Genomic DNA, 11,232 nt, shown 5'->3' with positions numbered 1-11,232 from the left:
GGTCCACAGCAGTAAAGCAGTCTAATGTTACAGACGTTTCTATGGATGCCTTTATTTCTACGACTTCTGCCTGCTTTGGGCTGATAGTTGGAATAACCAAATTTAGCTTCTGTCTAATATTTGAGATTTTACTATCAAAGGATTGAAGGAAATCTTCAGAGCTGATAGTAGCAGGAACATGTGGTTCAACCGAGCCGTGGCTGCTGGTCAGCCTGGCTATAGTACTAAAGAGAAATCTTGGATTATTTGCATTTTCTGCTATTAACCCTTCCACACGCCAAGGTGTGCAATATCTATTATTGACTGCGCTGTTACGTGGGGTATAGGTGACCCCGGTCAAAACAGCAACATGCTATATTAAATAATATAAATCGGAAGGTCTAAAGTTCAAAAGTGCAAAAGAAAACAATAAAATGGATGAGTTCAGACAAAATAAAAACGGAGGAGTTGGCATCATCTTGAGGCAGAAATAAGGTACCACACACATGGGTGTTTTTTAGTAAATCTGTACAATTTTCTGAAGTGACAAGTAAGTTGCTTCAAATGAAAATGATGATTATTATTTTTATTATTATTATTATTATTATTATTATTATTATTATTGTCATCATCTGGTGGTGGTGGGGGGAGGGGTGTTGATGGTGAATAAAAACATAATTAGCACCCTAGAGCTTTTTGTCTGTCAAAATGAAAAGTACCCAAAAGTCATTGAAAGAAGATAAGGAGTGAAACGCCGTGCCCTATCGGTTCAAGGAAAAACTGAATTCCCCCCCCCTAGTGGGCTCGAGAAATACTGCGCCTGGAATGTGTCTTCTGGGGTCAATGGGACATTGGACAGCGTTGGAAGAAGTGAACGTGTAGATTGCCGCTCCCTAGAGATCGAGGGGAGACCCCAACCTGCAACCGTTACCCCAGTGGCCAAGGGAGGAAGTGTGACTGGAATGTATCTTTTAGGGTTTTCAAAAAATTGATTACTAAATAAATAAACATATAAAAATAAAACACTCAAAAACATTGGGGTCATAGTAACTATAAAAGCATTGGAGGAAGAGAACGTGTCAGAGGACGCCCCCTAGCGACCGTTTGAAGAAGTGCACCTGGTACCTGACTACTGTCAATCATGAAAAAAAAAATGTGGTCAAATGGACCCCAAACTCTTTGGTGGAAGTGACAGGAAAACCACGCCCCCTAGTGGCCTGAGACAAAATTGCACATGAGAGGACCCCTAGTGGTCGGGGGAGGACCTAACAAGGTGAACTGGCGACCCCTGGTGGCAGCGGAGAGAAATGAACATTTTGGGGGTGTTTTTGGCACCCCCAAGTGGCCATGGGTGATAGAGGGTGTCTGAAACTTACGAAAATTTTTTGGGTTAAAAGGGTCCCTTTCGCTTCTCGAGGGCTCTACCTTTTTCGCTTGTCAGGGACTAGTCCTGGTTAGGGAAACGGTTTTTAAAATGACCCCACTTTTATGTACTCACACAAACAGTTCTGTCGTATGTCCTAGGAGAGCACAAAGGATATACGCGCGCACACCAGAATTCCTGGCCTCCAAGTCTGGAGTGCGCGTGAGTTTTTAAGTCAGACAAAAGGACAGAGTTGTGAAAACAAAAGTCTTTTGAAAGATTTGGGGGATTTTCAACACTTTTACTTTAGGTTCTCCCTGTTGTAGATGCAGATGAGCGCTAATGAACAGCAAAAATACAATCGAAGGAGAATCTCCACGCACCGCACGCGGCCGATGTGTGAGACCTGCACATCGGTCGCGCTCAGCAGGTGATATCCACACCGGAGCAGCGTGGTCACGCACGCAGTGGCGGGAGGAGATTCTTCTTCTATTCTTCTTCTACTGTTCATTAGCGCTCATCTCATCTTGGTGTCATATTAACCTGACCGGACACAAACCGTAATGATTCATTTCTCCTTCGTGATCACGTTTGGCACTTCTGTGCTTTGAAGCAGACTCCGCCCACAAGCAGCTCCCAAATCCGGCTCCTTGATTGGTCACAGCTCTGAGCTGCTGCGGCTGTGCGTGGAAATCTTGAACCGGATTGAAGATTCAGCGCGCGCTCAATGCGTGTCGATTTGCACGTGGAGCTCGCGACCCGACTTCAAAACCCGCGTAGCAACGTGCGCTCACGTGCGCTCCAGACGCATGGGCCAGGAAGTCTGGTGTGCGCATGTTTGCATTGACTTTTCATTGAGGGTGTGCGCTTGATTGCGCGCTGACTCAGCCGGCGTGGAAGCACCTACACTCATCTCACAACAACTGGAAAACGTAAAGGATGTTTGTGTCATGTTTGTCCTCCAACAGAAACCGTATTAAAACAAAAAATATATTTCCTTCCAACATTTTTTTTTCATTTTCAAACATTTTTGAAAAAGCGCCAATGAGCCGCAGGGCAGTGCTTAAAGAGCCGCATGCGGCTCCGGAGCTGCAGGTTGCCGACCCCTGAGCTATACGCTTCCTTTATGAGTCGCCTCAGCCATTGTCTCTTCATGTGGGATGAGGAGGATCTGACAGCTCTGAAGATAGCCAAACGCTCAGAACTGGCTGGCAATCTTATAAATCCATCAGAAGCTGATGTCCTGAGGTCCATTAGCCATAGCGAGTTAGCATTGCACTGCAGGCGAACTACACGCTGCTCTCAGGAGACTCTGGCTCTTATCAGAAACCTCATCCAAGCTTTTGACGGGGACAATGGTCGCAACACTTTGGGGGTGCCACTGATCAACTCAGCACGCATGAAATCACGGCATCCCAGGCAAAACATGTGGCCTGCATCCAGGATCCCCCTGGCATTCAGCTCTACACCAGGACAGGAACAATCCTGAAAGGCGAGCATCGTTTGCCCACATACCGCTGTGCCAGATGTTCAACATCCCTTGAATCCTTTCACCTTCACCTGAATAGGTTCATCTCTGGTAAGTTGTTATTTTATATCTGTTTAACACACAAAAAATGCTATAATAGTGTAAATAATATTGTAAATTATATTAAAAGCTAGATTTATTGATGCATGGAAACATGTATGTTTTTTTTGCTTGGATTTTACAGGCACCCTGGCAAGTGATGTCTTCTTCCAGGCTTACTTATTAGACGGGCTGGCCAGATGGAATGAAGACCGCGCTGTTGCAGCCACGATAGACGAGCAGCAGCCATGCTCGTACAACCATCTTCTGCCTCATGCTGCAAACAGTTTGTCTGGGGAGGTCCTTGGCAAGGAAGTTGTTCCCTATAATGAGCCCAGAAAGTACACAGGTATGCACACTTTTTTTGAAAAGAACTTACATTTTATTTTCCTTCTACTGATTGCTTTGCTTTTACAGGTGAACTTTTGGGGGTGGAGCTCTCCAAGATTACCGAAAGGCTGTTGAGGAGTCAGACACAACTGACATGGAGATTGAAGCTTCCATGAACCTGATGATTGAGAAGACATTACTGTGCCCACTTTGGAGCCAGTAAGAACCTTCCCAACCTCTTCAAAGTCCTCCTCGGCACAGGTCAGCAGTCTGTCAGCTCCCGCCCCTCAACCTGGCCCTTCTTGGTCTCCTCCTCCGCTTCCTGAGGGTCCTTCAACAAGCGCGATGCACTCAGCACCTGGTGCGGGATTTTCGTCACCGGCACCCTGACCGGTTTCGGCCGCCAGGTGGCGTCCCTTGAGGGGGGGGTCCTGTCGGGTTCCTCCACGCCCCTGGTTTCCTGCTCACCTGCATCCTATCACCTCATCAGCCTGGAGCCTTCATCTACCCACCATGACCTTCAGTCGCCGTCAGTCCGTCTGCTTCATGTGGTAGAGTATACTGACTCCTACTACGAATTAGGCCACAGTCTATGTGTAGTTTTCGTTGTTCCTCAAGCTCATCATCTCTCCGTTGCATCTCCAGATGTCACCACCATCCACGGCTCCAAGTTAACCGGCCCAGACTCCAGATCATCGCCATCCACTGCTCCACGCAAACCAGCTCGGACTCCAGAGTACCACCATCCACTGCTCCACGCAAACCAGATCGGACTCCAGAGTATCACCGTCCAACATACTGCATTAAACTTTTACCTAACTCTTCTCTGTCTCCCGCCTGCTTTTGGGTCCAGGACTCTCACTAACCTAACACTCTGGACAAAACGCGATTAATCGCGATTAAGAATTTTAATCGCCTGACAGCTCTAATTTTGTTCAAATATAATTATTACATTTTTGGATAAAAACTCTTATTTATGGTTGCCATTTAGAACATTTTTGTCATGTCTGTGAAAAATGTATGTGCATTAAAGATATTTTGAATTTTTAAATGAGCACTTGATTATTTGAATTGTATTTCTTATTTTTAAAAAAATGCTATTTGTATGTATTTGTTTGCAAGGGGACAATGCAATTTAAAAGAAAACCACATGGTTAAACAATACAAACTACATAGTTTAAAAAAAAAGCTAGAATTAGCTAAAAGGCTAGTTTTCATCAGTGGTCCTCTAGCCATGATGACAGAAATAAGTTAAAACACCAGTACAATAAAAATGTATAAATTATATATATATCAGTGGCGGGCCGTCAGGGCCTGCAAGGCCTTCTCTGCTGGCCTAAAAATATCTGAATCACAGACTGATATTAATCATTATTTATTTCCGTGAATACGTATTCTATAATTCCAAATGCTCTGTCTTCGTCCTTTCATTGCTGTCCCCCTGGTCGTGCTGCTTCCAGACGTGTATTTTCCCATTCAAGCATTAACCAATCACATTGCAGCACCATTTGTTGCTAGGGTCAAAGAAATCTGCCCGGAGGCCTTCACAATCAGTTCTGCGGGCCCTGTAGCATAAAATAATTGTCGACCAAACTGTTGCTTCAACCAATCAGATTTGGAGTAGGCGACACCTAGGCCCTCTAGCAGGCGCACGGAAACGTCAGCATTTTCACGCGCTTTGAGCTAGCAAACTGCATCTGTAGCGACTCAGTGAGCTGCACCAGCAAATGTATCGAGTGGATTTAATAGCTTTACTGCCAAAGCCATTTTCCAGACGGACTTTTCAAGAAAAGCTAGACATTGTTAAGCAAAGTCGGGCAACTCTGAAGCTAGCAAGCCTGTCACAACCGGGAGAAGGATTCGAACGCCACTTTCAGTCCTAACTCCTAGCGGTACCTTCATTTCGGGGGCGCGGTGAAAGCGCTGGATCCACAAACAGAGGAAAGTCATCACGGAGAGTGACACAGATTTACACTTCCACCTGTCCACTAATTACGTGTTTGGTGGACAAAACAACCTGATCAGTGCGATCGGAGGAGATCAGAAGGGAAGTTATTAAAGCCCTGTTTGTGTCTGTTATGGTGGATGAGACGACAGACGCGAGTAACGCAGCGCAGCTCGCTCTGGTTCTGCGTTATGTGACGGACACAGGTGTCGAGGAGCGGCGTGTCAGGTTTGAAGATGTTACCAGTGGAAAGCGAGCCGATCACATTGCTGGTCTCATCGTCCGATTTTTGGGTAAAGTTATAGCACAGTTTTGTCTGGCACGGATAAAGGAGTTCCATGACACCGTTTAGCAGGAGAGAAGCTGATACGAGGAAATCTACGAGGTCCCTGAATGCACCGCGGGCGCTCCGAGTGCACGAAGAGCTGCAGCGCAAAATCCTCGCGCGCACTACCGACAATATTATTTTCCAGACACAGACCAGATTTCAAGATCACAAAAACTGATGTTTGTCTCCCTCCTGGACCACGAGAGGCTTCAGGAATACCAGAACATTTCCCGCATGCAGCCTTTTCCAGCTTATCACAGCCACGGAACACTTTCTATCTGCGAAACGCACGGATTCTGCACGACAGAGTGATTGAAATAATCTTGAGGATAGAAAGGATGGATTTTGTGTTTAAATAATCTGGATTTTTGGTGAGTAAAATTTTACTATATCCCTACATAATATTGAAATTTTATCAGGTTATTTTTTATGCTTTTGGTGTGTGTGTGTGGCAGCTGTACCTGCAGTAGAAGTTTTATTGCCATAAAATAGTTAATGAGGGTTGGATTGATTCAGATGGAGCACTACTGAAGGCCTAGGTGGGAAATGCACGGCCCGCCACTGATATATATATATATATATATATATATATATATATATGTTAAAAGCTAATTAAATCTGGAGTGTCCAGTAGCTGTACAATAAAAGGCAATTCAAAATTACAGAGAACAAGACAGTAATAAAAGTTATTTCTGTCAATAAAATGATATGATATCATTTAATCTTGTGCTACCAGGTCTGAACATTTTCCGAAAGGCAGAATTGGGTTATAAAAGCCAAGTTACACAAAACGCCCGAAATCTGACACGTCTCAGTCGGGGCTCGAACATGCGACTTTTGGTTTCATTTTGGGAAAGTTGAAAACTTTATATTGACTTCTGAGCGCAGTCCTTAGCGCAGCGGTATGACGGCTGGCCTTCACCCTGGAGAACTGTGATCGAATCTAGCACATTGCTTTTCCCAGATGCGCTCTTTTTTCCCCCCATCTATCTGTCCGTTTTTCATCAAAACACCTCCAGGGTCTAGTTAGCTCCCTCTGTGTCTACCAACTGTGTTTTTTTGAAGCCCTGCAAGGGCCGCTGTGGATTTGATTGGGCTAAACTTGTGTTTTGGTTGCTATGAAACACTTCGAAACGTATTTCCCGGACGAATCGGGCCCAAACAACGGCTCGGTTCGGTCGGGGATATCCCTGCCTAGATTTCGTGAAAGTTTCATCCGGAAATTCCCTCTCGTTCTGGAGTTATGAGCCGAAACGCGGGGCGCAAGGCTCCCATGCTTCCGGGTCCTGTCAGAGAGGCAGGATCACGTGACCTGCCGCCGCCCCCTTGTGACGAGGTACTTCCGCTCGTTGTTTGACGCCGACTCGGGTCGGCTCCGTCAGCTGGGCTTGCTGTCTAGCCACGGTGCAAGTTTGAGCCGCGGGAAGCTCGTGGTTTCGTTGTGACCGGCTGGCGAGGAATGCCGGCGCCATTTTCAAACAAGGTGAGCTTCCGAATTTTCCCCATCCGAACCGGGGCATTGTGTAGTGCCAGCGACTAGTGCGTTGGATGAGTCTGTGTCTGGGCTACCTTAGTGATTTTTTGCAGCCTCTTTGTGTGTTCGCTCGATTTTATAGGAATAAAAAGGTGTTTTGCAAACCCGAATTTTTCCACCCAAACCCCGTGGGTTTTTCGCGCAAACGAGCCCACGGTCCAATCCGGCCCTATTGCCGCTCCCCCCGGTAATTTTTCCATCCGTCAAAATGCGCTGGTTTCATTTTCATGAGCAAAAAGTGCTGCTCTTCTTGCCACAGGAAGTCGCAGCCTTTATTTTGGAACGGCAGGTCCCTCCTACCTTCCTTTGTCCCGTTCAGCACGCTTCCCACATGCAGACAACGGAGCTGATCATCGCTGCAGGAGAGGAGCACGGAGCACCAGGAGCAGGAAAAGCTTTTCATTTGGTAAGTTCTTCTTAAGTTGTAGTTCTGAACCCCTTTGAGCTGCGTTTGAAGCCCAACTCAGGTCCGTGCGTGTGACTGAATGTAGCCTCGCGGGTGAAAGGCCTGCTGCGCAGTGCGTCGGCCATTTTAGGTGCAAATGTTTATCCATGTACTGTGGTGTAGGGACGCCCTTTGAAGGCGAACTAGCCGGCTGCTGTTGGGTTGAAGCCGTTTGACTCGACTTTGGAGCTGTTTGGCTTCACTTTGGAGCTGTTTGGCTGGACTGTGTAGCTGTTTCTGTGAGGCCAGCTCTGCGGCCTGTTTGTGTGACTTAAGCTCCCTCTAGCGGCCATGTCTGACCAGTGTTCTGTGCTTTTCTGCTTGCGTTCAGGCCCATAGAGTAGGTATGTGACAAAAACTTTCAAATTAGGTTGATTGCTCTGATATTTATATCACTGGAAAGAGCTGAAAGAGATCATTCCAACGGTATAAAGATCATTAAGATAGCTCAAAGAATAAGAAAGTTATGGCACGTTAAGTGATCAAAAGTATAGGATAATTTTATTCCTAAATAAACAGCTTAACAGTGACATTTTTGTGGCCAGAAACAAAGATTAGAGTTTTTAAATTGTCGTAACTTTCTCATTATTTGTCCAATCCACGAAAAGAGGGTATCGTTGGAAAGCTAATCAAGCGAAGTACAAGAATTAAGTCTCAAAGTTAGTATTAAATCAATATTAATGTCAATATTATCATATAAGCATACAGAAATTTGCTCCTGTATGCCTGTACACATCGCTTGCAGCCAATCAGCTTGCTAGATTCGGTCACGTGACCTTCCGTTCCAGCATTAAATTCTTTGACACGGAGGATTGCAAATTAAAAAACAGATCTGCTAATTGTTTTTTTCTCATGAAAATTACAGGAGATGTAGGATAAATCAACAGTAATCGACTAGTGGAAAAATTAGACGACAACTAACTATTTTTTAAAGCTGATGAGTGGTTTTGTGAACTGCAATTTTCGGGCGGAAAATTTCCTAGCTTGTACTGCACGGATTAAAAAAATTCCAAAAGCAGGTTCAAGAAATAAATCTGGACTATAATATAAGTAGATGTGCTCCCATGTACACTATCCACCAATTTAGTTACACTCGTTCTAAGAAGGAGAGAACGCTGCAGCCTCACGCGCAGGCTGAACAGCAGCTCTGGCGCCGAAGCTGCACTTACGCGCGAGCCTACATAGAGGGAGTTTAAAAAGGTCAATCTGGGAGTAGGAGTGAGCGGCGTGTAGGAGCCCCTGAGGTTAGTCTGAGCTGATGTCTGTCTGTCTCACTGACTGAGTGTGTCTGTCTGATTGACTGACTGTGTGTCTGTCTGTCTCACTGACTGAGTGTGTCTGTCTGATTGACTGACTGTGTGTCTGTCTCACTGACTGAGTGTGTCTGTCTGATTGACTGACTGTCTGTCTGACTGACTGACTGACTGACTGACTGACTGACTGACTGACTGACTGACAGTCTGTCTCACTGACTGTGACGTAGACCAGTTCCAAAGGCTTAGCTGCACTCTTTTTCCTCTAGGCCTGTCATTTTTTTGTGTTTCTGTCTTTTTTTATTTTTATTTATAAACAGGTGTGTTGTCTTGCTGACATGATGCCTCGTCCTTCTGCCCTTTTTGTACCTGCCGCTTTTATTAAAAAAAAGAATATGTGGTCATGCATTGTTTGTTTGTGCTGATGTACATTATGCTTGAATCATTAGTAGAAGTATTAAAGTGTTGCATGTATTGATTTAGACTTAGTTTGGAATGCGCACTCAACTTTAGAACAGTTTTTGGGCTAGGTTAGGGAGGTTAGGGAGGTTAGGGAGTTTTAGACTTAGTTCGGAATGCGCGCTCAACTTTAGAACAGTTTTTGGGCGAGGTTAGGGAGGTTAGGGGGATTTTTTACCAGTGTTAATTTCGTTGACGAAAAATTTTCGTCATCGTCTTCTTCAACGACATTATTCATTCAATGAAAAAGAAACGAAAACGAAACAAAAACTCCCGCTTAGACACGAAAACTTTAACTAAATTGACAGACTTTTTCGTCAACGAATAATAACGAAATGAAAATGCTCTTCGATGACGACATCCAATCATAATGACTGCTGGTGGAGGAGGGCGGGAGCCAATGCAGAGCGATCCAATCAGAACACGGAACCCTGCAGCCCGCCCGGGAACACGTTATTTCATTGAATTGTGTCTGTGATATAGGTGAAAAATGTCTACTTCAGGTAGAAAAAGAAAAGTACATATATGGACACATTTTATATTTAACGCGTCCCTCAACAAGACATGTACGTTGTGTGGAGCGACCATCACAGGCAAAAACACAAGAAAACCTGAGGCGACGTTTGCAGACAAGCCAGCCTGAAATCCAGCAAAGGTAAACATACAAACACGATTATTTCCATCGTATTGGGCTGAATCTGAATTATCCCCTTCCCTTCCAACTGTTGTTGCATTTTAAAGAGTAGGATGATCTGACATGGTTGTTTTAAGGGGTTAATCTCGCCAAGCTAACTAGCGCCAGTACTGCGCGATGGAGAAGCGCTTTTCTTCACGCGGGTGAAGCTCTGAAGCTCAGAGGTTTACATTTAAATGTAAGTCTGGCTTTAATGTTTTAGCATGACGTTTGTAAAGTTATAAATCGATGTTGTTGTGTATTTCCGAGTGCTAGCAGCCCCGCTGCTTCTTCAGATCAATCAGTCAACGTTTTAATCTCCAACTCCACCACGTCTTACAAGACAACATCGCCATCTATTTGCCGGCGGTGGTATTACAGTTCATCACACATGCTGTTCTAGCACATATATCATGCTCACAGGTGTCCTGGACAGCTTACTCCCTAGTGAATGTTTTTTTAATGCATTTTTAAACTTGACATCCTCCTCAATACAAGTTTTTTTTTAATCTTGGGACATTTATAATAAGACTGGTGTTACATATATTTACAGGGAGGCTGGGGGGTGGATGGATGGAGCTCCAGAGTCAGGGGGGTGACCTCCAGGCCTGGATCCCAGGGAGAGAGACCTTAGGGCGGGTAAAAAACTCTGGCTCCAGGGGGGTGCCTGGACCTCCAGGCTTAGGGGGTGAGCTCCAGTTCTGGATCCCAGAGAGGATGAGCCAAGCCTGGGTAAAAGACTTAGGCTCCAGGGGGTTCCTGGAGCTCCAGACTTAGAGGCTGAGCTCCCGTTCTGGATCCCAGGGAGGGATGCCTGGACCGGGGAGCAATGCTCAGCCTACAGTGCCCGGCTGGAGCTTCATGGGTTCCCAGGGACCCCATGGAGCGCCTGGCTCCAAAGGCTCCCAGGGACCCCATGGAGCGCCTGGCTCTAAAGGCTCCCAGGGACCAGATGGAGCACCTAGCTGGGAAGGTTCCCCAGGACCAGATGGAGCTCCAGACTTAGAGGCTGAGCCTGGTTCTCTGAAAGTCTCCCCCAGAAGAGTGGCTCATGTCTGGGGGTGTTTGTGTGGCTTAAACCCCGTCAAAAACACCTTCCAGGACGGTTTTAGCCAAAAATCCAACATCGTAGTATCCGAAATGAATGGGGAACCCAGGATCTCTCGACACGGATCTGTCACTAGAGTGTTAAAATTTTCCAATGTATTTTCCCATGTCAAAAGTGGAGATATTCTTAAAATGCCCACTGGAGCCTGTTAGTCAGCCCCCAAAGTACCCACAGGGCAAAAAACCCCGTCAAAAACACCTTCCTGGACGGTTTTGGCCAAAAATCCAACATCGTCATATCCGAAATGA

This window comes from Oryzias melastigma, linkage group LG11 (assembly GCF_002922805.2).
Source record: "Oryzias melastigma strain HK-1 linkage group LG11, ASM292280v2, whole genome shotgun sequence".
In the NCBI taxonomy this organism is placed as follows: Eukaryota; Metazoa; Chordata; class Actinopteri; order Beloniformes; family Adrianichthyidae; genus Oryzias; species Oryzias melastigma.
This window is presented reverse-complemented; position numbering follows the sequence as displayed.